This window comes from Panthera tigris, chromosome D1 (genome assembly GCF_018350195.1).
Source record: "Panthera tigris isolate Pti1 chromosome D1, P.tigris_Pti1_mat1.1, whole genome shotgun sequence".
In the NCBI taxonomy this organism is placed as follows: domain Eukaryota; kingdom Metazoa; phylum Chordata; class Mammalia; order Carnivora; family Felidae; genus Panthera; species Panthera tigris.
Window position 1 is genome coordinate 17,841,073 of NC_056669.1, and position 21,059 is coordinate 17,862,131.

Here is a 21,059-nt window from a genome sequence, read left to right on the forward strand (position 1 = left end):
GTCATTATGATAAACATGAGCTATCCCCCGGATATTCTGTGGCCCACATCACGTGCCCCAAACCACTAACTTCTTGGGTCCTTTGTCTGTTTCATGATCTTCTCCTCTCTCCTCTTTACCAGTTGCTTCTTGTCGCCCTTGCCAGCCTGCCTGCCTCCCTGGTCTTCATGTCCATTTTTGCATTTAGTGTGAATAAACTCTATCTGCATTAGGCATAGAGTGGAGTCTGGGAGGGTCTCTTATTTATTTTGAAGTCTTGTTTCTTCTTTGATCTCAGAGTTGAGTCCCCTGGGTAGGTGGTGTTATCAGACTGCTTTATTTTGTTGCTGCATTGTTTGCATACCTGCCCGGTTTGGGTTTTTTTGTTTTTGTTTTTGTTTTGTTTTGTTTTTTTTGTTTGCAGACATGCCCGGTGTTTAAGTTCATTTATTGAGACATAATTGACATTTAGCATGATATTAGTGTCAGGTGCACGACATAATGATTCGATATCTGTATAGATTGCGCAGGGATCATACATGACCAGTTTTCCAGATGGATTTTCAGATCATGGTAGACAAGAGACCTCACCTTCCATGTGTTATGCTCTCCCCACAGCAGTGCTCCGTGTGTGACAGGGACCTCAGACATATGTGCACACTGAATTTATTAGTGAATCTACTTAATGAGATAGGAGATGAAATTGAATATAGCATAGAAGTTCTACTTACTAGAAAAAGAGTATTTCTATCATGTGTACAAAAGAGACAGTATGATGGTGGGTAAGACTCGGTAAAAATTGGGGCTTTAATTTCAGCCCTTCCCTTTACTGGTTGGGTGATTTTAGATTACTCTGTGCCTCAGTTTCCTCATCTCAGAAATGGGATAGTGACAGTGGCTGCCTCACAGAGTTGTGAATTAAATGACAAGATAGCTGTTAAAATCGCTTAGCTCGTACCTGGCATGTAGTAACCACTCGGGGATGTTAATAACAACGATAAAAAGCCTAAACGTTTGATTTGGTTTAGGAGAGTGGTGTGAGCTTCGTGGGTGGTTTTCTAGGGGTCATTCCTCTCTGCCCAGGATTTCCCCCTCCTCCTCTTCCCCTCTCCCATGCCTCTGGGAAGATCTTTCTTTGGCCTCGGCGCTAGATGGATATTAATGCAGAAATATGAGGGCTGGAGATTTCCACAGCCTTTGAATAATAGGCATTTGGAAAATTAAATATTTCTGTCAAGTATGCTATCAATCTTGGCTGTTTAGGAAGGTGAGAAATTAAAATTGCAAAACAGCCCGGGAGGGGAGCGAGTTGGCCAGCCCCCTGTGTGTGGTCTCCGTAGGAGGGTGGCTCTCAGAGGCAGCAGCTTTGGAACAGGAACGCGAGCGTTCCCAGTTCCCCGGGGGGTTGAGGCAGGCAGGAGAGGGTAGCTTGCGGCAGACTTTGAAGTTCAGCCCGTTTTGATGGAGACTTCCCGCCTTGTGTTCTAGATCTGCATCTGGGGGCAGCTCCTGCTGGGCTTGAAGCCGCCTTCTCTTCTTTCCCTCCTACTTTGGCCCTACTGCCCACCCACCAGCCCTGCCCACCCACCAGCGAGGCCCCCTGCCCTCCTGCCTCGGAGGAAGCGGGGGTGCTGCTGACCAGAGCCGTTCCGTTCGTTAGTTCCTTCTGCTGCTGGAGAGCCACTCTGGGCGTCCTCTGCCCCGGCAAAGGCAAAAGCTGTGAGAGGGTCTTGTGGAGAGGAAGGGCCTCCCAGACCACACAGAGGAGCAGCACACATATTCCCCAGGGGTCAGGACGCAGCAAAGACAAGGAGACGCGGGGGAGGCCTCTTTACATAGGACACTGTCTGTCTTCCAGAAGAACACGACCATTCCCGCAGCCGCTTCTCTCCTCCCCAAGCCCCAGGGTGGCCCAGAGACCCTCCGACTTATCCGTGTTTCTCTTTCCTGCTGCTTACCCATCCACGTATCGGGGTTTGACTCTTGTCTACACTGCATACATCTGATGTCAGGAGTGTGAACCAGCCCCCAGGTTTTGTGGACCCACATGAAACAGGCTACCAACAAACCAAAGCCCATCTGGGGGAGAAGGGCCAGGGCTGGTGAAGATACTCTAAGCCACGTGCTGTTCTTCCCTTCATGCAGTCACTTACTCAGCAAGCGTGGCTAAGTGGTTGAAACATGCCCTATGTGCTGGATACCGAGGAAATACACGTAGCGGCGAGAACAGACCGCTTACCTTGTGCTGGGCATTGTGCGACATCCTTTAAACACATTAATTCGTTTAGCCCCAAGTCTTACGATAATATTGTTAGCTGTTTTAGTTGCTTTTTTAATATTTATTTTTGAGAGAGAGAGAGAGAGAGAGAGAGAGAGAGAGACAGCATGTGTGCATGGGAGAGGCGGGGGTGGTGGTGAGGAACAGAGGATCCAAAGCGGGCTCTGTGCTGATAGCAGAAAGCCTGATGCGGGGCTTGAACCCACGAACTGTGAGATCATGACCTGAGCCCAAGTCGGAAGCTTAACCAACTGAACCGCCCAGGCGCCCCCGTTATCCGTTTTAATAAGGAAGCGGTTGTGATTCAGAGAAATGAAATGACCTTCCCAGATGGAAGAGCTGAGAATCAAACCCGTATCTGACTTCTGATCACTTTTGATCATTTGCCAGTAAGGCCTTGTTGAAAAGTCAGGAGGGAGCCGGGCTCTGCTCCTGAGAAGCTCAGTGGAGAAGGAGAACAGGTGAGTATATTTGAGGGGCAAACTCAGGGAATGGGGAGGGCTTCCTGGAGGAGGTGACACCTAAGCTGAGTCCAGAAGGATGTACAGGAGGCAGCCAAGGGAAGAAACAGAGGTGGTGCTGTGATGCCCAGAATTCGTGATCCCCAAAGACCACCAGGGAGCCGAGTCCAATGCAAAAGCAAAAGAGCCTTTATTCGAGCTAGCTCGAGCTCAATCCCCTACCTGCACCGACGCAGCGGTGAGATACCGGGGAGAGAGAGCAAGTTTCAAAAGCACAAAGGTTTTATTGGGGTCTAGGGGCAGTTGGTGAGGTAATGGCTGTGGCCTCAGCCGATTGGCTGGGGAGGGGTCGTGGCCTCGGCCGATTGGCTGGGGAAGGGTCGGAGTCCTGTTACGCAGGTCGCCGGGCGTGTTTTGATTAGGAAGTTTGAACAGGTGAGCGGGAGGTTACTCAAGGGGAGGAGGCGTGGTCAAGGTGAAGAACACAGAACAAGATGGAGTCGGCCGGCGTAGGCCCGCCCTTTTCAGTGCATAGTAAGGCTGAGGGAAGAGCTTCAACAGACACCCAGAACTGAGTGAGAATTTGTGTCTGGGCAACGGCTGGCAGGCTGGAGCCAAGGTGCAAGGGAGAGAGAAGCCAGAGAGGTGGCAGAGATCAGACGTGAAGGGCCTTGTGTCAGGCTAAGGGCACCAGAAAGCCACCGGCAAGGATTTATCCATAAGGGAACAGGTTGAGATCCTCTGGGGATGGTAGGGTGGCTAGACGACAGGAGGTGGAAAAATCATGAGGCTGCGACAGATATTCACGAGAAATGTAAGCTGAAACGAAGGTCTGCAAGTCGACAAACTTGAGAGATCTCTAGAAGGCAGAATCCACAGGACTTAGTGCTGATTAGATATTGGGCTGTCATGTGGAGAAAAGGGAGAAACTGGGTCTGAGGGACCAGGGTGGGCAGGCTGTCCCCAAAGACGTGTGGCCCACCTGCTTGGTGGCAGTGGGGATCCTCACCACGGACACGAGCCCTGTGCTGGCCTTATGTGGTTGAACTAGATGCATTCTGACCACTGGGCTGTGGGAAGCGTGTGATTATTGAGATGTCAGTCATGCAGGCAGGGGCCCAGCTGGCTCAGCGCCTACCCCACCCTCCCCTCCCTGAGGCAAACCCCTTCTTTGTCCCTTACAAACGAAGTAGGCTCTTTCTGTATTGGACATATGGACGGAGTCTATTATTGGCCTCTTTTCCTGTATGGCCTAGGGGGTGCTTGGCCAGTGAGTACTGTGTTTGGACCTAGCTTCTCCTAGGTTACTAGCATATGGCCATGGGGAAGGCAGCTGTCGGGAAGCCTTCAGTGCAGGAGGGCCAAGTTCCAAGTTCTCCTATCCCCCAGCCTCTCTGGGCTCTAGGGGACACTTTCTAGGGCCTGGATGAACTAGTGCCCAAGGAAAAGCTTGTAAAAAAGAGATAAGACAACCCCTATATTTCCGGGTTCCGGGGAAGAAAGCAGGGTGGGTGGGTGACAACCTGAACTTTCTGGAGTAAAATGTGAACTTTTACGGACTGAGGACCAAAAACTAAGTTCAGTCCGAGGCCAAGCTAGGCCAGCGGCTGGCAGGGAGCGGCAGCAGCCATCTTGTGGTTAAGGGTGGGATGGGTGCCCTTTGTTCACCATCCAGCAGGCTTCTTTGGCTTAGCTGACCTAAGCACTCATGGAACTCTGGCCTTTGGTCCTCCATCCAAGGAAATTCCATGTGGCACTCCTGGTTATTGGCTCTGAATTCCCCGCCACCCTTCGTAGAGCTTCATAGAAGCCCACCTCTTGTTCAGAGAGTTTATGAATCCCCATCTGCCTGTTCTGGGATCGGTTGTGCCTCCCGGGCCTACCTTGAGCACCAGCCACCAGTCTCGTTTGACTCCTGACTGATGCCCGAGGGCCTGGTACATTATCTGTCCCTCCCGGAGTAAGTGTGCCAGCTGTGTCTCATGAATTCAATACAGACTTCCAGGGAGCCTGTGGAAGCCTTTGGAAGTTGGGGGTTGGCGCGGGGTGGGAGTGCGGGGCGGGGGGAGGGGGTCGTCGTCGCCATCGTGGTGAGAACATGTGCAGTGGGGAAGCTGGGGAGTGGGGCTTGGTGACTTCCGGGAGGAATGGATTGGTGGCCCGAAGGAAGAGCCCTGGGGCCTGGGCGTGGACGGCGCGGTGACCGGCCGAGCCTGGAGCCCCCGCCCGGCTCCCTCTCACCACGTGTGCGCTAGGCTTTCGTTACTCTGGCAACTCGTCCAGCTCAGACGGCGGCAGGCAGCTGAATCCAGCCCCTTGTTAGGGGGGAAAATGCTCTCATTGAAGCGCCCGAGCGGAGCTTCTGCCTTTTATTGCAACCGGCGCCACCGGCTTCCATTTGTAAACTTATTAGTGTGCGCGCGCGGCGAGAGGGCCCGGGAATCCGGGCTGCCGCGCGCGGGGCGACGGAAGGGGGCGACGGCCGCCGCATGCTAATCAGGGGGCCGGGCTGAGCCGAGGGGTGGGCAGGGGCAGCCGGCTGTGAGCGCCCCTGCCCCTGCGTTGCCCTTGGCCCTGTCTGCTCCGATTCTCCGACGTTACGCTACGCCAGGAGTGGGGTCCCAGCGACTCACGGTTGGGAAGGGTCTTAGGACCCAGAGAGGAGACAGGTGCTTCCTGGGGCAGGATTCACCCCCCCCCCCCCCCCAACTCGCCCACCCATCAGACGCAAGAGACTGAGAGGCTTCCTGCCCTGGGGGGGTGGGGGTTCCCCAGGCCCTGGGCTCCCTGCAGACGCAGCCCGTGGGCGCTTGCCCACCCCGCGTGGGGAGGCAGCCTGCGCCCGGAATGACGATGCGCCCGCGCCTCCTTATTCTGAAAGGGCAGCGGCCCCGCTGCGGTAGCAGGTAATCAGCCGGACAGATGGGGCCGGGCGCGGAAGTAGATGTTCTCAGTGGAGACGGCCGCCCTTCTCCCCGCCTCGCTCCCTGAAGCCTCCCGAGTGGGATGACGAACAAAGCGTGGGCCTTCCGGAAGTCGGCTGCTTTGGACCCATCTCAGGACTTCGCACAAGGGCAGCTCTTTGTTTATAGCGCCTCTCTCCCCACCCCCGCCCCCCCATTTCCTTCTCTCCCACCTCCTCCCCCTTTCCGGTGATCTGCTCCACGCGGGGGCGGGGCGAGGGGGGCCCGTCTGACACCCCCTCCCCCCTTCCCTCCGCCCCAGTCCTGCTTATCCTGCTGGGGACCCTTCACCAGGGAGGTGACACACGCTTGGGGCCGAGGCAGTGATGCTGGGGCAGGCGTGGGAGGACGGACTGCGGAGCCCGCGTCATCCGGCCCGTGGGGAGCGCTGTGCTGCTCTCCTGCCAGCGGGCGGAGGTGCCCGGCCACCACCGCCACCGCGCGCGCGGCTCTGCCGGCTTTGTCGCCACCAGCTGCTGACCTCATTAGGGCTCGTATCATGGAGGAGCGGGTGGTTAAAGGACCATAAGAACCAGAGCTAAGTGGCTGCGAAGATATTGACAGCCTCCCCGGAAACTCGCTTTCCAATGAGCTGCTGTATCCCCTCCTTTAATTAGCAGGAGGGAGCTGGACAAGTTGTTACAACTGCAGGGAAAACGATAAAAGATGGCTTTGTATTAGTGTGGCAAATTTTATTAAACCGAGAGAAAGGGTAACTGAAACATGACAGCCGTGTGTGTAGTGCCTCCTGAATTTGTAATAACCCAATCTTGTTCTGAATCATCCCTGCGTTGGCAAACGGAATATAAAGCATTTAACAGATCCAATATTGTAGGAGGTACAACAGAGAACAGCCGAGTGGGGAGGGACAGGTAAGGGAAGGGCCTCCAACCCAGGGCAGCCTTGGCTGGTTAATGAGACCCGAGCAGAAATAGGGGGTCTGGCTCACGGCTTTGTCTCATTAATTACTCCCGTCCCCCCCTGGCTCTTTCTTACATCTCCGCGTTTCCGCTTATAATTCAGAGGTAATATCTGGCCACAAGAGAAAACTTAACTAATAGCACATTAGTTGGTAGGGAATGGACAAAGCCATCTTTTCCTAAAGGGAGTAAAGTAAGACAGGAAATCAAGGGGAAAGAGCTGAGCTATGCGGCTGTTCTGGGCTTGGAGGGTGACTTTGGTACTTAAGCTGGAAGGGGGATGATGCCACGTTTAGTGAGCATTAGCTGTGGTGCCAGTGACTGTCATCTTGATGGACACGTGGGTGAGGCCCAGCGAGGTTAAGTCCTATATCCAAGGTTTGGTAACATTGCAGCTTTTGGTCTTGCACTTTGGGCCTTCAGACTCTAGGTCTCAGATTTTAGCTGAAAAATGAAAAGGGGGAAAAAAAGTATTCGTTGGTAGAGACCCTTCAGTGAGGAATTGTAGTTCTCGAACCCTAGGGGATTTCAGGATCTTCCGGTGGAGGTAAGATACTATTTACTTTCTGCTCTTTGGGGAAGTGACTGGTCCAGAGATGTTAAGCCACCTGTTGGGGGTCATCCAGCCTGGAGTTGACTGTGGAGAAAGGCGATCAGATCCCACATTCCTTCCTACTGAATAAGGCCTCAGATGTTGGATAAATCCATGCTTTTTAAAAATAGGGTCTATTTAAGATGATCGAAAGCTACATCTGTAGACTAAGCTTAACAGCGTCTTCCTGCCATTTTCTTCTCTCCTGTCCTCAGTGGAGACAGACGTGCAGGTGTGGAGACATTCTTACTTGTCCCTCTTCCTAGATCTGAAGGCTGGCCTTTAAGGCTGACCTCTCCCCTCGCTGAAATTTTTCCTGCCGAAGACTGAGCTAGACCCTCTGAAGGGTTTTGCTTCCCATTCAGGAGTGATTAACATGTCCCTTTTCCCAGCACGGAGAGGAAATGAGCAAAACAGTTCTGTTAAAAAAAAAAAAAAAAAGACAAAAATATGTAATACAACCCCAGGCTCCAGTTTGGGTTTGCAAAGTGGAAAACAAAACAGAACCATTTTCCAGGTACTTTTATGTTATTGCCTCTATAATGTGCCCAAAAATATTTTCCAAGTGATTCATCTACAATCCAATAAGAACAACGGCTGTTGCCATTCGTATGAAAGGAGCCGGAGAGCATTAGTGAGCAATTTTATTTTATGAAGGGGAAGTGGCACAGGTGTTTGGAGCCATTTGCCTCAGGCATCAAGGACTGTGCCCGGGGCGTCTGTAGCTCCAGGCAGGGCAGCTGGCACTGTTGCAGGTTGGATAACAGACCAACCAGACAAGAATACCCCATGGTTAACTTTGGGACAGGGCTCCCCAGTGGTGGAGGCTTTTAACTTCAGTGCTCTGGTCTCCCGCCACTCAAAGATCTCTTTGTAGTCTGCTAATTTTCAAAAAGTATTGTTAACAGTAATAATTCACAGTTGCGAGGGACTTTGGAGTTCACCGCGCTGCCTTTATCCATCATCTGACGGGATCTTGAGAACCACCTGGAGATTGAAACAGATACTTTCACCCCCATTTTACAGATGAGAAAACTGAGGCTTCGGAAAGTTTACTACTTTGTCCACAGTAAGAGCCCCCCTTTTTTTGTCCCCCCCCTTCTCATTTCCATATGTGAGTGTCCCCTCGTAAATTACTGGGGATTTTATGTTGAATTCTGGCTTGGAGCAGGAGGTGTGGGCTTCCCTAAAGGGTAACGCTGCACAGTGGCGGTCACCGGGACAAGAGGAAGGCTGTTAACTAGGAAACACCAATGGTCAAGAGCACATCAGGGTGGCGGAGGAGAAACTTGGGGTCTTACTCTGGCGAATACAGACTTGGAGGAAGCCGGACTGTCTCCGTACAGATGGGCAGGGGCTAGGAAGGGTAAAGCGAGAGCCCCGGAGAGGGTCTAAGTGGACCGACAAAGGGCAGATTGGGTAGATGAGTGTCCCTCTTGCTCCTTTCCCCTTTGTATTTCTAGGCTGTTAGAAAAGTCTTATCGAATCATTCTAGTCCCATTAGTTGTGCTTTGGGGATTACGGCAAAGGAACTGTGTCCACAGCAGAGCATTATTTGAAAGGGATGGTGGCTGTTTTCTGAGTCCATCCTGTTGGTGTCTGCAGTAATGAGTGGGACAAGATGCCGCTTAGGGGACAAGGGTAGGGGAAGAAAGAGCCTGCTGTCCGTCTCACTGGAAAGCCTCCCTCTACTGCCAACCGTAGAAGGTCAGGGTTTGAGGATTTTGAAACCTCATGGTACACGATGACACGAATATACTTGCAACTATACTGAACTGCACACTTAAGTGATTGAGATGGTAAACTTCATTTTGGGTATTTTACCAATAAGAAAAATCACTGATTGTAATACTTGCTCATAGTGATAAGTCAAAAGGCTTATAAGGGTTCTAACAACAGCCAGTATTTCTCTGCCTTACCCTTCCCTTACCTCTCAGCCTCCCTGCTTAGAAGCGATGGCTTTCAACTTGGTATGTTTCTTCTGACATTTACATACATACATAGGTCTAAATAATACGTGTAGTGCGGTTTAATGCATTAATTATATTATCTGTTGACTTTCTCTTTATGGTAATGAGGATTTAGTTCTCTTACATTGCCGTCTCCTCTGACTCTTACCCTCTATATAGAATATTTAAATTTTAGTTAAATCAATACTCAGGATTCACATTGTGCCTATTTGAGTATTATTCACAGTGGACTATTATATTATGGTTATGTTTCTTTTTGTTTTTTTCTTTCCCTGAAGTTAATAACTGCTTTGTTTGGCTTAATTTTTTTGCTTTCATTTTCTTGGTACTTACCAGTAGCCTCTCAGGAGAATTTTCCTCGGGGCACCTGGATGGCTCAGTCAGTTATGTGTCCACCTCTTGATCTTGGCTCAGGTCATGATCTCACGGTTCATGGGGTCGAGATCCACGATGGGCTCTGTGCTGGCAGCACAGAGCCTGCTTGGGAGTCTCCCTCTCTCCCTCTCTCTCTACCCCCACTTGTGCTCTTTCTCTCTCTCGCTCTCTCTTGAAATAAATAAGAAACTTAAGAAAAAAAAAGAAGAAGAAGAATTTTCTTCTAGGTCAGTCTCATCAGACACTTAGCTCCAACCTGCTCCCTGGAGACTTTGCCTCTACCCCGCTGTTGTGGCTGGATGACCAGTAAGGCTGTTATCCTGGGACTTTTCCTGGGACTTTTCCTCTTCTCTGGTCCCAGGGATTCCCTTTGCCTTCCTGCATACATTCCTTATTTCTAGGGCCTCACATCTTCTTCTTTTTTGGCTTGGAGTTTACTAGGAGTTTTCTCTGGTTCAGAAAGTGTGCAGTGGCCAAAGGCCTGGTGAGGACAGTTCGCAGTGTGGTGCTACGTGCCCTGGGCTGGTGCCTTCCGCACCAGGTGCACAGCACTCTCCTCCTCCACCCCCCATCCCCCCACTCCCCCCCCCCCCCCAGCCGCCTGGGTAGGATCTCCTGCTTTCTATAGCCCCTGTGACCCTATTTCTTATCCCTTCCCCCTGCTGAAGCATTTTGATTTTTAGGAAGGCAGGGCCCCCAGACATGTCGCGCTAGTGAGGATCAGAACTGTCTTGAACCCAGATCCACAGGGTCAGGTCCAGTGCTCTTCTTCCCTCTGAGCTGTGATCTGTGCTCCTCCTACCATGACCAGGACCAGTGCTCCCTGGTCCTTGCCACTGATCATCCCTCTGGTCTCACTCAACATCCCTCCCTTCTTCTCCCCTTCCTCCCTAGCCAGTCCCATTGTTGATGTGTGTCTTTCCAACACCCTGCGCCCTGGCCCGGTCCCTGTCCAGGGCATGGTGTCCCCCGGGGGAAACCCCAGAGTCTGCGAGATGACCCGGCATCTTATCCTTTTCTGGGTGGCCGGTCTGCTTGGTGCCTCCTCCCTTTGTCTGCCACAGAGCCCGCTCCCTCTGAATTAGCAGGAAGTCAGTGGAGGGGATTCCCTCTACAACAGGCCTGGTTGCCTTTGCCTGGAAGAATTCGGGTCTGAATCAAGCAAGGGAAGGAGGAGCGCATCAGGGAGAGAGTCAGGCTCCTCTCCATCAAGTCCCTTGTAACTCAGTAGGTAGGCACGTGTTGTGGTGGCAAACGGTGGGAGAGGCTGTCTTCTTCACAGGCGGCTCTGGGAGGACTTGCCTGGCCCTGCTGGAGGAGGCTGCCTCCTATCCTCTCCTTTTTCATCCTCTCCTAAAGCATCACCTTTCCTGGGAAGGTTTCCAGGCAGAGTGGAAGCAAGACGGCCATTCATGCCGGAAGTCCTGCACAAATACCATCCACAGATAATTCCCGCTCTGCTGTAGCTGTTAGTTTTCATCTGCCTCTCCACAAAACCTTTCTCCGAAGTGCTGAAGGGAACATCACTGATTGATTTGTGTCTTTCTCCTTTACATTTCTTCCACTCCCTCCCTCTCCTTCTGATTGAGCTAGAAATTAGCAATGAAATGACCCAAGTAAGGCCATTAAATATTCTGCAAGGAGAGAGAAAATCAAGAGTGTACACCATTCATTCATTCATTCATTCACTCACTCACTCACTCACTCTATGGTATCTTACTGATCGAAGAAAGCTCTAGGCTCCGGTGTCATAAAAATCACAGCATCTTGCTGTTTGAGGTATTAAGTGTATTTAAAGCAGTGTGACCACTTGTGGACTGTAGTCACCCCAAGGCCACGAGCCCGGTTGGTTTTGCTCACTCGGTATGGGGCCCTCAGGATCCAGCTTGAGCAGCAGGACAGGCAGTTTGCTCAGAGTGAGAGCCCCATAAATGTTTGTTGTTGATGGTGATGCTTGATCAATAAAGCTAATCCTGCCATTGTCATCAGGGGATAAATCAGTACTCGCGTGTGTGAGAATTTCCCCTTGAACGTGTTTCTGAGGGTGCTTAATCAGGCTCTTTATGGTTTCCAAGAGCTGGGGCATGATGAAAAGGGCCTTGGCAATTTGCTGCTATGGAGAAGTTGAGCAGAAAACAGGGACTCAGTGAATTAGTCCGGGCCCCACCGCCCACCCATGCTACCCCACAGCTGCAGGGGACCCTGGGCCTCAGCTCAGCAACCTTCAGCTCAAGCTTGCAGGTTCTTTGATGTCAGCTCAAATCTTGTCGCCCAAGGAGGGGGGAGGAGGAGGTGGATGTCAGGATGGAAAGTTGGAACTGGAGCATTTGGGACTCAGATGGTGGGGAGCCGGTATAGGAGAGAGCAGAGTGGGAGGGGGCAGGGGGAGCGGGTGGGGCTAGACTTGCAGTCAGCAGGCTGTGGTCCTCCCACCACAGACGGTGTGTGCATGGGCCTGAGCCAGGAGCCAGGGAGCCACGGAGGTCCGGGGCTTGGGGCTCAGGACCCGCTGCCAGCCCCTTCTGGGTAGGGGCGGCCTGGACCAACAGCTAAGCCTTTGCTCTCACTCCGGCTCTTCTGTGCCTCAGAGGCCTGGACAGAAGGTGGCTGAAGCGTGGCTAATGGCAAGGCCTTGGGACTCCTGCTGACTCCCCTCCACTGGCTCAGTCCTGAGAGCCTCTCCTGGCACATCCTCTGGCCTCCGGGACCAACCCAGGGCCTCCAGGACAGACTCCCTGATGTGAGATTTAGTCCTTCATCACGTGCCTTCTCTGCAGCCTTATCGTAGGCTTCCTGAGAGCAAGTTGGGAACCCCTTCCATGGTCCCAACATGCCCTAGCATGTGTCAGGGTGTGGCAGGGGCTCCATACGTGGTGGGCGAATGGAGCAGTGGGCCACATGCGATACGGCTATGCCAGAATGGGCAGGGAACCGGGCAGAGAGCACGTATCCAAGATGGAGTCTCTGGGCAGGATGGACCGCCATGGTTACGGTGTTCCCTCAAGGCGAGAATGATGGCGGGCTGGTAATAGTAATGACAGCAAACACTTGAACAGTGCGTGCTCTGCCCCAGGACCTGTTGGAGCACCTTACGCAGATATTTTTCACTTAATTCATTTTTTTTTTTTTTCTCGTTGAGTTCTTAGTACAGCCCTATGAGGCAGGTGTTCTTATTACTCCCACTTTACAGATGGGGAAATGAAGGCACCTGGCTTCCTCCTTGGCATTCTTCACGTCTCTCTCCTTCTGGAAGGCTCTAATGCCCTCCACCTCCCCATCACTGCGTTTCTTGTTCCTCCCGGCTGTTGGCTTGTCCCCCTTCCCTAGGACTGACCGTGTCTGGGCAGGGATCAGGCCAGTCTTGCTCATATTGCAGCCCCTGGTGCCTGGCGTGCAGTGGATATGGAGTAGATGCCCAGTAAATGGGTTTGAAGGAGTGAATGAACAGACCGAGAGCATCCTATGCTGTCCCTCTGCTGAAGCACGCCTCGATCAGTCCACAGTGGGGGGAGCTCTTTCTTCTGTATTTCCCCACATTGCCCACTGAGCAGAGGAGTGGCCCAGAACCAGGCATCTCTGTTCAATCCATGTCTGTTGAGCACCTGTCGTGTGCCCGGGTCCATACTGAGTGACAGGGAAGGGGTCCCTGCCATCGAGGGGTTTCCCACATCTTCTGCAAAAGAATCCCTTCCCTTGAATTTCTCCTGAAGCTCTCCTGTGCTTTTTTGAGTCCCCCCCCCCACCCCCCCGCCCACTTTGCCTTCCGTGAGTTCTAGGAAAGGGCACATGAGGGCTGTTCCCAGTAGCCTTCAGAGGACCCTGCCATACCCGCCCCCACCCCTTCCCTCAGGTAGACAAGCTGAGATGATTCAGTTATGCACATTCGTGCCACGACCCTTTGCTTGCTCCGTTTGAGGACAGGCGTATTTTTGGCAAAATCTGCAGCGTGGTAAGTTTTCTGCTCAGCCTGGGGCGGGCCGGGGGTGTCTTTCCATTTGTTGTCTCACGCCTCTCCTCCCCTCTCCTGGCCCAGCCACTGCCTTTTACCTGATTTAGTTTTCGCACCCGATTGGGTGGCTCCTCAAGAAACCCACCTGCATCACTTCCCTCGGGCATGTGGGTCTTAGCACCATCCTCCAAGCCCTCCTTCCCCACCGTGATGTTTTTGCAGGAGATGCCAAGGGTTTCCCGAACGGGGTGTGCTTGTGAGAGTGAGTGTGCTGGGGGCACGTGCCTCACACACTGACCCGGGTACCACTGTATGTACAACTCCTGCTCTTAGCTGGTTCTCTGCCACTCTCCCTCCAGAAACCGCCAGCCCCTCTGACCTCCTGCTCGGCATCGCTACGGATGCCGGCAGAACCCGGTGTGGGCATCCAGCACCCTCCACCCTCACCTTGTGCTGATGAACTGATCAGCAGAAAGCTACTGAGGGGGGCCCTGAGCAGACTGGCTCAAAGGGGGTCCAGACGACATTCAGCCATCACTGGAAGATACAGCCCCTTTCGTTTTCTAGGAGGCGACCATAGGAAAACAGAGTATGAATGGTCGTAATTTACTGGGCTCCTGAGTGAATTTGTATATCATTCTGATTATTGAATGTGTTGCCTAATTGTAGCTATAAAAAGGAATGGTCCGTCTTCCCCATGAAAGCCTGGTGCTGGCTAATTGTTGTTTAATTAGTTGATTCCAGTGGTCGAGGGGTGAGTTTGGAATTATAATTACAACTCCTATTATTTCAGGGAGATTGCTGAATTAATTAGTGGGACAATAGGATTCTTCATTGTTGACATCTTAAGAATCCATAATAATAACTTTAAACTGGGTTCGATAATGGAAGTTGGTGATAGATTTGTCTTCTCTGCGGGGAGAGGCTGGACTTCGGGAGGACCAGGGCCTCCCTTTCTGCCCCCCCGCCCAGGAGAGGGATGGGAGTGTGGAGAGGCAGGGGTTCTTGACTTGGTGAGTTTTGACTGGCCAGGGGTGGTGGAGGAAGTAGGGAGAGCTCACACAACTGTGCTTGGCTTTCTCATGACCCGAGCAGGTGGAGGCCAAAGGTAATGGGAGATGAGAGAGAAGAGGAAGGGAAGGGTCCAGCCAAGAATGTGTAGGGTTTAATTCAAGGGTCGATGAAGAACCTTGCTTGTAGCTCTGGTGATCATGGACAGCCATGCTGGCCAGGAGCAAGTGGCAGTGTCTCTGGAGAGGCAGGCCCCAATGGTGACATGGCCAAGGTCATGCAAGGAGCCGTTGGAGCTGGATGGGTCCTCGTGAGCCTGTGTGCCCAAATCCCCTCTGTGACTACCAGCCTGTGCCGTGCCAGGGACAAGGTTGGCTGCTGTTTGGTTCCAGGTGACCTTCTGCTTGAGATCTTACCGTAGCTCCCGCTGGGCATGCCCATGTTGGGGTGGGGAGCTGGGAGGATTCTGCTCCCTCTTTTCCTAAGCTTTGCCCTCTCCTTCCCTCGTCATTTTCCTCCTCTCCCCAGGAGTCACCAGAAGCATCTTCCATCCTGGATATAAAAGAGAAATACTGCACTGTTGCTTCAGCAAGAGAGGTGATAATGAGAATATAGGAGAAACTGTTTATCCAGGTAGTTAATATATGAATCATCTGAAGGTCACGTGGCATCTTCCTTTCAAAGAGAGATTCTTGTCCCAGCCTCAGCTGCACACGTGGAGAAGTAGGGTGGGGTACGGTTTTGTCCCAGATTCTGTATCTTGTGGAGTCGAGCCATTAAGCAAATGCCTGAGATGGAGGGGGGCCAGGTGGGGTTTCTGGGTGGTTGAGTGGGTGGTGGCCTCAGAGTCTGAGTGTGGGAGGGGGTGAAGTCCTGTGGAAAGCACAGGATGGGATGACAGAGATCTCTTGGTTTGGAAGGACCTTCTTCCTTTAGCTTCTGAAGACAGTTGCCCAATGAAAGCTGCATGGGACCCCATTCCGGGCAGCATGTCTTGGGTGCTCATTTTCCCCTCTCCCCCACCCGTGTCCCACTCTGCTCTTCCAGGGCCAGGTATCCACTAAGGGAGCAGGAGGCCCGGGGAGCTTCTCGGAAGGCAGATCATTAAGATTTAACGGGACATTTCCTGCCGGACAGGGGGCTCTTAAGATGCAACTAATTTAGATAGCTAGGGGATCACAGAGTCGTTTCACCTGTCGGCTAGCAAAGGCCAGGCGTGAAATTATGCCAGTCCGTGCTGTTCTGTCTCCAGCCCTGCACAGCCTCACCCCTGGGCTGCAGCTGTGCTGGCCCAGAGCAGCTGCTGGACAGCGTCCCTCCCCCCTGGCGGCCAGGTGTTGCAGCACAGCCACACTGGGGGTGGTTAACGGTGCCGAGAGCTTCACGAGGATTGGTGATGCCGAGCAGGGCCCAGCAGCCACGAGCCCCTGTGCAGTGCACAGACTCCTTGGCTCTGGCCCTGGGGACCACAGCCGCAGCCCAGACATCCTTTTGATCCCCTTGATCCCCTGCAGCGGGTTTTCCAGAGCCTCGATCTGTCAGGATCCTACCCTTTTGGCAGAGTGAGCCGAACAGCTGAAGGGAGTGAGTTAGAGAAGGGGGTGCAGTGTGCGAATGCGTGCATGCGCGTGCATGCGCGTGTGTGAGACAAAGAATCAGACGGGCAGACAAAGGGAGAGAGACAGGGCAGACCGGGAGAAAGAAAGAAATAAGGCTGGGGGGCAGGGAAAGAGTAGGGCGGTGGTTGCCTTCCCCAGAGCAGGGACGTGTGGTCCAGGCTGGTCTCCGCCGTGAGTCTATACCCACAGGAACCTGGAAATAAGAACATGGAGGGGCCCAGGTGGGCACAGTCCACAGTCCTCTGGGGCTCTCTGGTCTGCGTCTCCGCTCTTGGGCTGAGAATGTGCTGGATTAAAGACCTCCAAGAAGCCAGAGAGAGGAGGGGGGTTTAGAGCTGCCCGTAGGCACGCGATGGAACCAGCTGTAGGTGTGGACCCCACAAGGCTCTGCCACTTACAGTGGGGGCGCCCTCTCTGAGGTCACGTAAAAGTGAGGATGCTGTTGCCAACCGCACGGGGTTGTCACGAGTGTTAATGAGACCACACAACAAAAACTTCTGGGACATACCGGGCAGCGGGCGAGCCGCTGTTAGCCACCTTCCCTTCCTTCTGTAAACGAGCTGCCTAGTCACACACATGCTTGGCTCTTAGTCCAACACGGTATAATCAGACTCTGGAACCCGAGAACCATTTTGGAGCTGCACAGCAGGATGGGGGAAGGGGGCTGGGCGCCCCCTACGGTGCCCTGTCATGTATTCCTGTCTTGTGTGGCCCACCTCCACAGGTACTCAGAGTGAGAGGTGGAGAGGGTTGCTCATGCCAATAACCCCCCAGCGGCCGGGTTTGAGCCCTGGCTCTGCCCCTCACTGGCTGTTGCAAGTTCTGGGTTAGGTGCTCCCACCCAGGGGGGTGGGGGGTGGGGGGTGGGGGGTTGGACATCCCGCAGGCAGCGCTGTGCCTTCCCCGTGCCTGAGTCACGTCTCACCCCAAGGCGAGTGCCCTGGAAGGCTCGGAGGCAGATTCCTTCCTGAAGATACCAGGAAGTCCATGCAGACTTTGTGCCTGCCCTGGCACCGAGGATTCTGGAGAGGCTAAGGCTGGCGTGATGGCATGTAGGGGGAACTGGCGGGGCACCTTTCCAAGGAGGTGACACTTTACTCTTAGACCTGGAAGGTCAGAAGGAACCCCACACACGGAGGTCAGGGCAGAGCCTTCCGGGGGAGGGGGGATTAGGCTGGAGCAAAATCCCCCACGTAGGTCATGCTTGGTGTCCTTGAGAGACAGAAAGATGGCCAGAGTGGCTGGCTCGCGGCACACAAAGGGGAGGGTGTGCGGCCAGAGCTCCAGGCGTGGCCTTGGGGGCCCGGAAGGAATTTTGGATTTTGCTCTCAAATGAGACGAGGAGACAGGGGAGTCTTAAGCAGGGGGTGACATAATCTGATTTATATTTGAAAGTAATTCTGACTGCTCTTTAAGAGTAAACTATAGGGAGGAAAAGTCAAGAAGTGACTGAGTAGCAGGCTGGCTGAAAGCTGACAGAGGCTTGGGCAGAGGGCGGCCCTGGTAACAACGACACAAGCCTATCGGGCAGGATTCAGATACGTGTGCTTTCCTTTTTTTTTTTTCTTTTTTATTAAGGCCCACTTTACATGCACTAAAATTCACCATTTAGCGTGAAGTTCTGTGAATTTTGACAAATGCCCACATTGTGTGACCATCGCCAGTCAAGACATGCAGCGTTTCCCATTGCCCTGCAGATTCCCCTGGGCCCGTTTCAGCCCCTCCCCTGCCACCACCCCTGCCAGCCACTTGTCTGGTTTTGTCCCTATGGGTTTGCCTTTTCTTTTTTTTAATTTTTAAAAAAAAAATTTTTTTTTAACATTTATTTATTTTTGAGACAGAGAGAGACAGAGCATGAATGGGGGAGGGGCAGAGAGAGAGGGAGACACAGAATCGGAAGCAGGCTCCAGGCTCTGAGCCATCAGCCCAGAGCCCGACGCGGGGCTCAAACTCACGGACCGTGAGATCGTGACCTGAGCTGAAGTCGGACGCTCAACCACCTGAGCCACCCAGGCGCCCCTGGGTTTGCCTTTTCTAAAAAGTCATGCAAACGGAATCATACAGGATGTAGCTTTTGGAGTCTTAGCACCCACCATGCGTTCCTTCACTTAGCGTCACGTATTTGAGAGTCAGCCATGCTGCTCATAAATGAATAGTTCACTCCTTTTTACTGCTGGGTAGTATTCCATCTATGAAAGTTCTGGTTTATTCATTCACCACTTAAAGGACATTTGGGCCGTTTTTCATTTTTGGCAGTTTCAAGTAAAGCTGCTGTAAACTACCACATACAGATTTTTATGTAAACGTAAGCTTTCATTTCACCCGGCTCAATACCAAGAGTGGAAATCCTGGGTCATCCGGTGAGCGCATGTTTAACTAACCACTGGCTGTGCCGTTTTGCATCCCCGCTAGCGATGTAGGAGAGTTCTATTTGCTCTGAATCCTCGCCAACACTTGGTGGTGTTCTTTTTTTTTTTTTTTTAAAGTTTATTTATTTTTGAGAGAGAGAGAGAAAGAGAGCTGGCGAGCACAAGGCGGGGAGATCATTACTTGAGCCAAAATCTAGAGTCAGACACTTAACCAGCTTAGCCACCCAGTTGTCCTTTTTTGAAAAAAATTTTTTTTTCAATTTTAAAAATATCTTTCTCTATTCTAATGGATAGGTAGCGATACCTCATTGTGGTTTTAATTAGCTTGTCCCCAGGGACTAATGATGTAAGTATCTTTTCATCTGCTTATTTGCGGTCCGTCTGTCTTCTTGGGTGAGGTGTCTGTTTAAGTCTTTTGCACATTTTTGTATTGCTTGTTCGTTTTCTTATTGTTGAATTTTGAGAGTTCTTTATATACTCTGGATATAAGTTCTTCATCAGGGATGTGATTTGCACATATTTTCTCCCGGTCTGTGGTTTGTCCTTTTCTGGTCTCCCACACCTGCTGTCTCTTCCTCTCTCTTAAATCATAAGACCCCAGGATATTTATGAAAATAGAAGGAAGACTAAAACCTCCTTTTATCTTTTATAATATTCTTTTATCACAAAATTTTATCATAAAATAATTCTTTTATCACAGCCCACTCCTCTGTTGTCATTCAGACAATGGTTTCGGAAGACAGCCTCTATGAGGCTTTTATCTTGACGGTCCAGATTTTGTAGTTTCTATTTTTTTTTTTTTTATTGTAGTAAAAATAACACAAATTTAGTATCGTGACCATTTTTACCTGTAAAGTACCAGAGCACTAAATACGTGTATACTGTTGTGTAACCAATCTCTAGAACTCTTTTCATCTTTCACACCTGAAATCTTACACCCATTAAGTAACAGCTCACTACTTTCTGCTCCCCCAGCTGCTGGCAATGACCGTTCTTTCTGACTGTCTGAATTTGGCTACTCGTTAAGTGGCATCATTCCGTATTTATACTTTAGTGACTGGCTTAGTTCACTGAACACCGTGTCCTCAAGGTATATAATCCATGCTATAGTATGGGACAGATTTTCCTTCGTTTTTAAGTCTGAATGATATATTCCATTGTATACACATACTACTCTTCAAATGTCAGTGGACATTTGGATTGCTTATACTTTTGGATTATTATGCCTCTATAAAATTGGGTGTAAAAATATCTCTTTGAGACCCTGTTTTCAACTCTTTTGGATTCTTTTCATATCTCTTAACAGTGCCTTTGGAAGAGCAGAAACTCTTAATTTGATAACGTCTAACTTGTCATTTTTTTTCTTTTATGGAATGTAGTTTGGTATTGTATCTAAGTACTCATTGCCCAATGCAAAGTCACAAATATTTCCTCCTATGTTTTCTTCTAGGAAGTTTATAATTTTAGATTTTTTTGGTTTGGTCCATGATTCACTTTGAGCTATTTTTATATATGGTGAGGGGTATGGTATGGGTTAAGGTGTTTTGGTTTTGTTTTTTTTTTTTTTTTGATTGTGTGTGTGTCTGTGTGTGTGCGCACAAATGGATATTCACGAGTTTCAGAACCATTTCTGTTTTTAAAAATTTTTTTTTCATGTTTATTTTTGAGAGAGAGAGAGAGAGACAGAGCATGAGTGGGGGAGGAGCAGAGAAGAGAGGGAGACACAGAATCCGAAGCAGGCTCCAGGCTCCGAGCTGTTGGCACAGAGCCTGACATGGGGCTTGAACCCACAAATCGCAAGATCATGACCTGAGCCCAAGTTGGACACTTAACCAACTGAGCCATTGGGCCCCCCTCAGAACCATTTCTTGAGAAGATTATCTTTCCTCCACTGAGTTTCTTTTACATTAGATATGTTTTTGAGATGGGATTGTTAGGATTTGTGTTTGGCTGTGGAACACGAGGGAAAAAAGAGAGGAATTCAGAGTGACTGAGTGTTGGCTCAAGCATCAGGTTGGATTATGGTGCGATTTTCTAAGATGGGGGAACATAGGGGAGAACAAGTTTGGGAACTGGGAGTTTGGAGTGATGTTTTGGAAAAGCCCATGAGGCATAAGAACATTTGGCAAGGAGACAGCTGACAAAGGAGTCTGGAGTTCAGGACAGAGGTAAAGGCTGGAGATATACGTTTTGCAAGTCACTGGTGCATAGAAGCAGGTCAGCCAACACGTAGAGTGCCACGCGCCCAGCGCAGCAATAGAGTTGTGTGCAGGGGGTGGCGGGGCTCTGGGGCAAGGCATAAGGTGGGGAGCACGGAAGGACCTTAGGGGAGGTCACATGAGTGGGTCTCAGTGCGTGAGTAGGAGTTTGCCAAGAGAGGACTGGGGAATGGCATTTCAGGGGAGGGATTAGAACGTGCACAGGTGGAGGGGCGTAAAGCGTACGTTCTTCAGGAAACTACAAAGAGTTTGGAGAAGCCAGAGGAAAGACGCATGGGCAGGAGGATGGGGAGGGGATGAGTCTGGAAGAAGACAAGGCCGATTCAGGAAGAGCCATTAGTTAGAGAGCAGAGT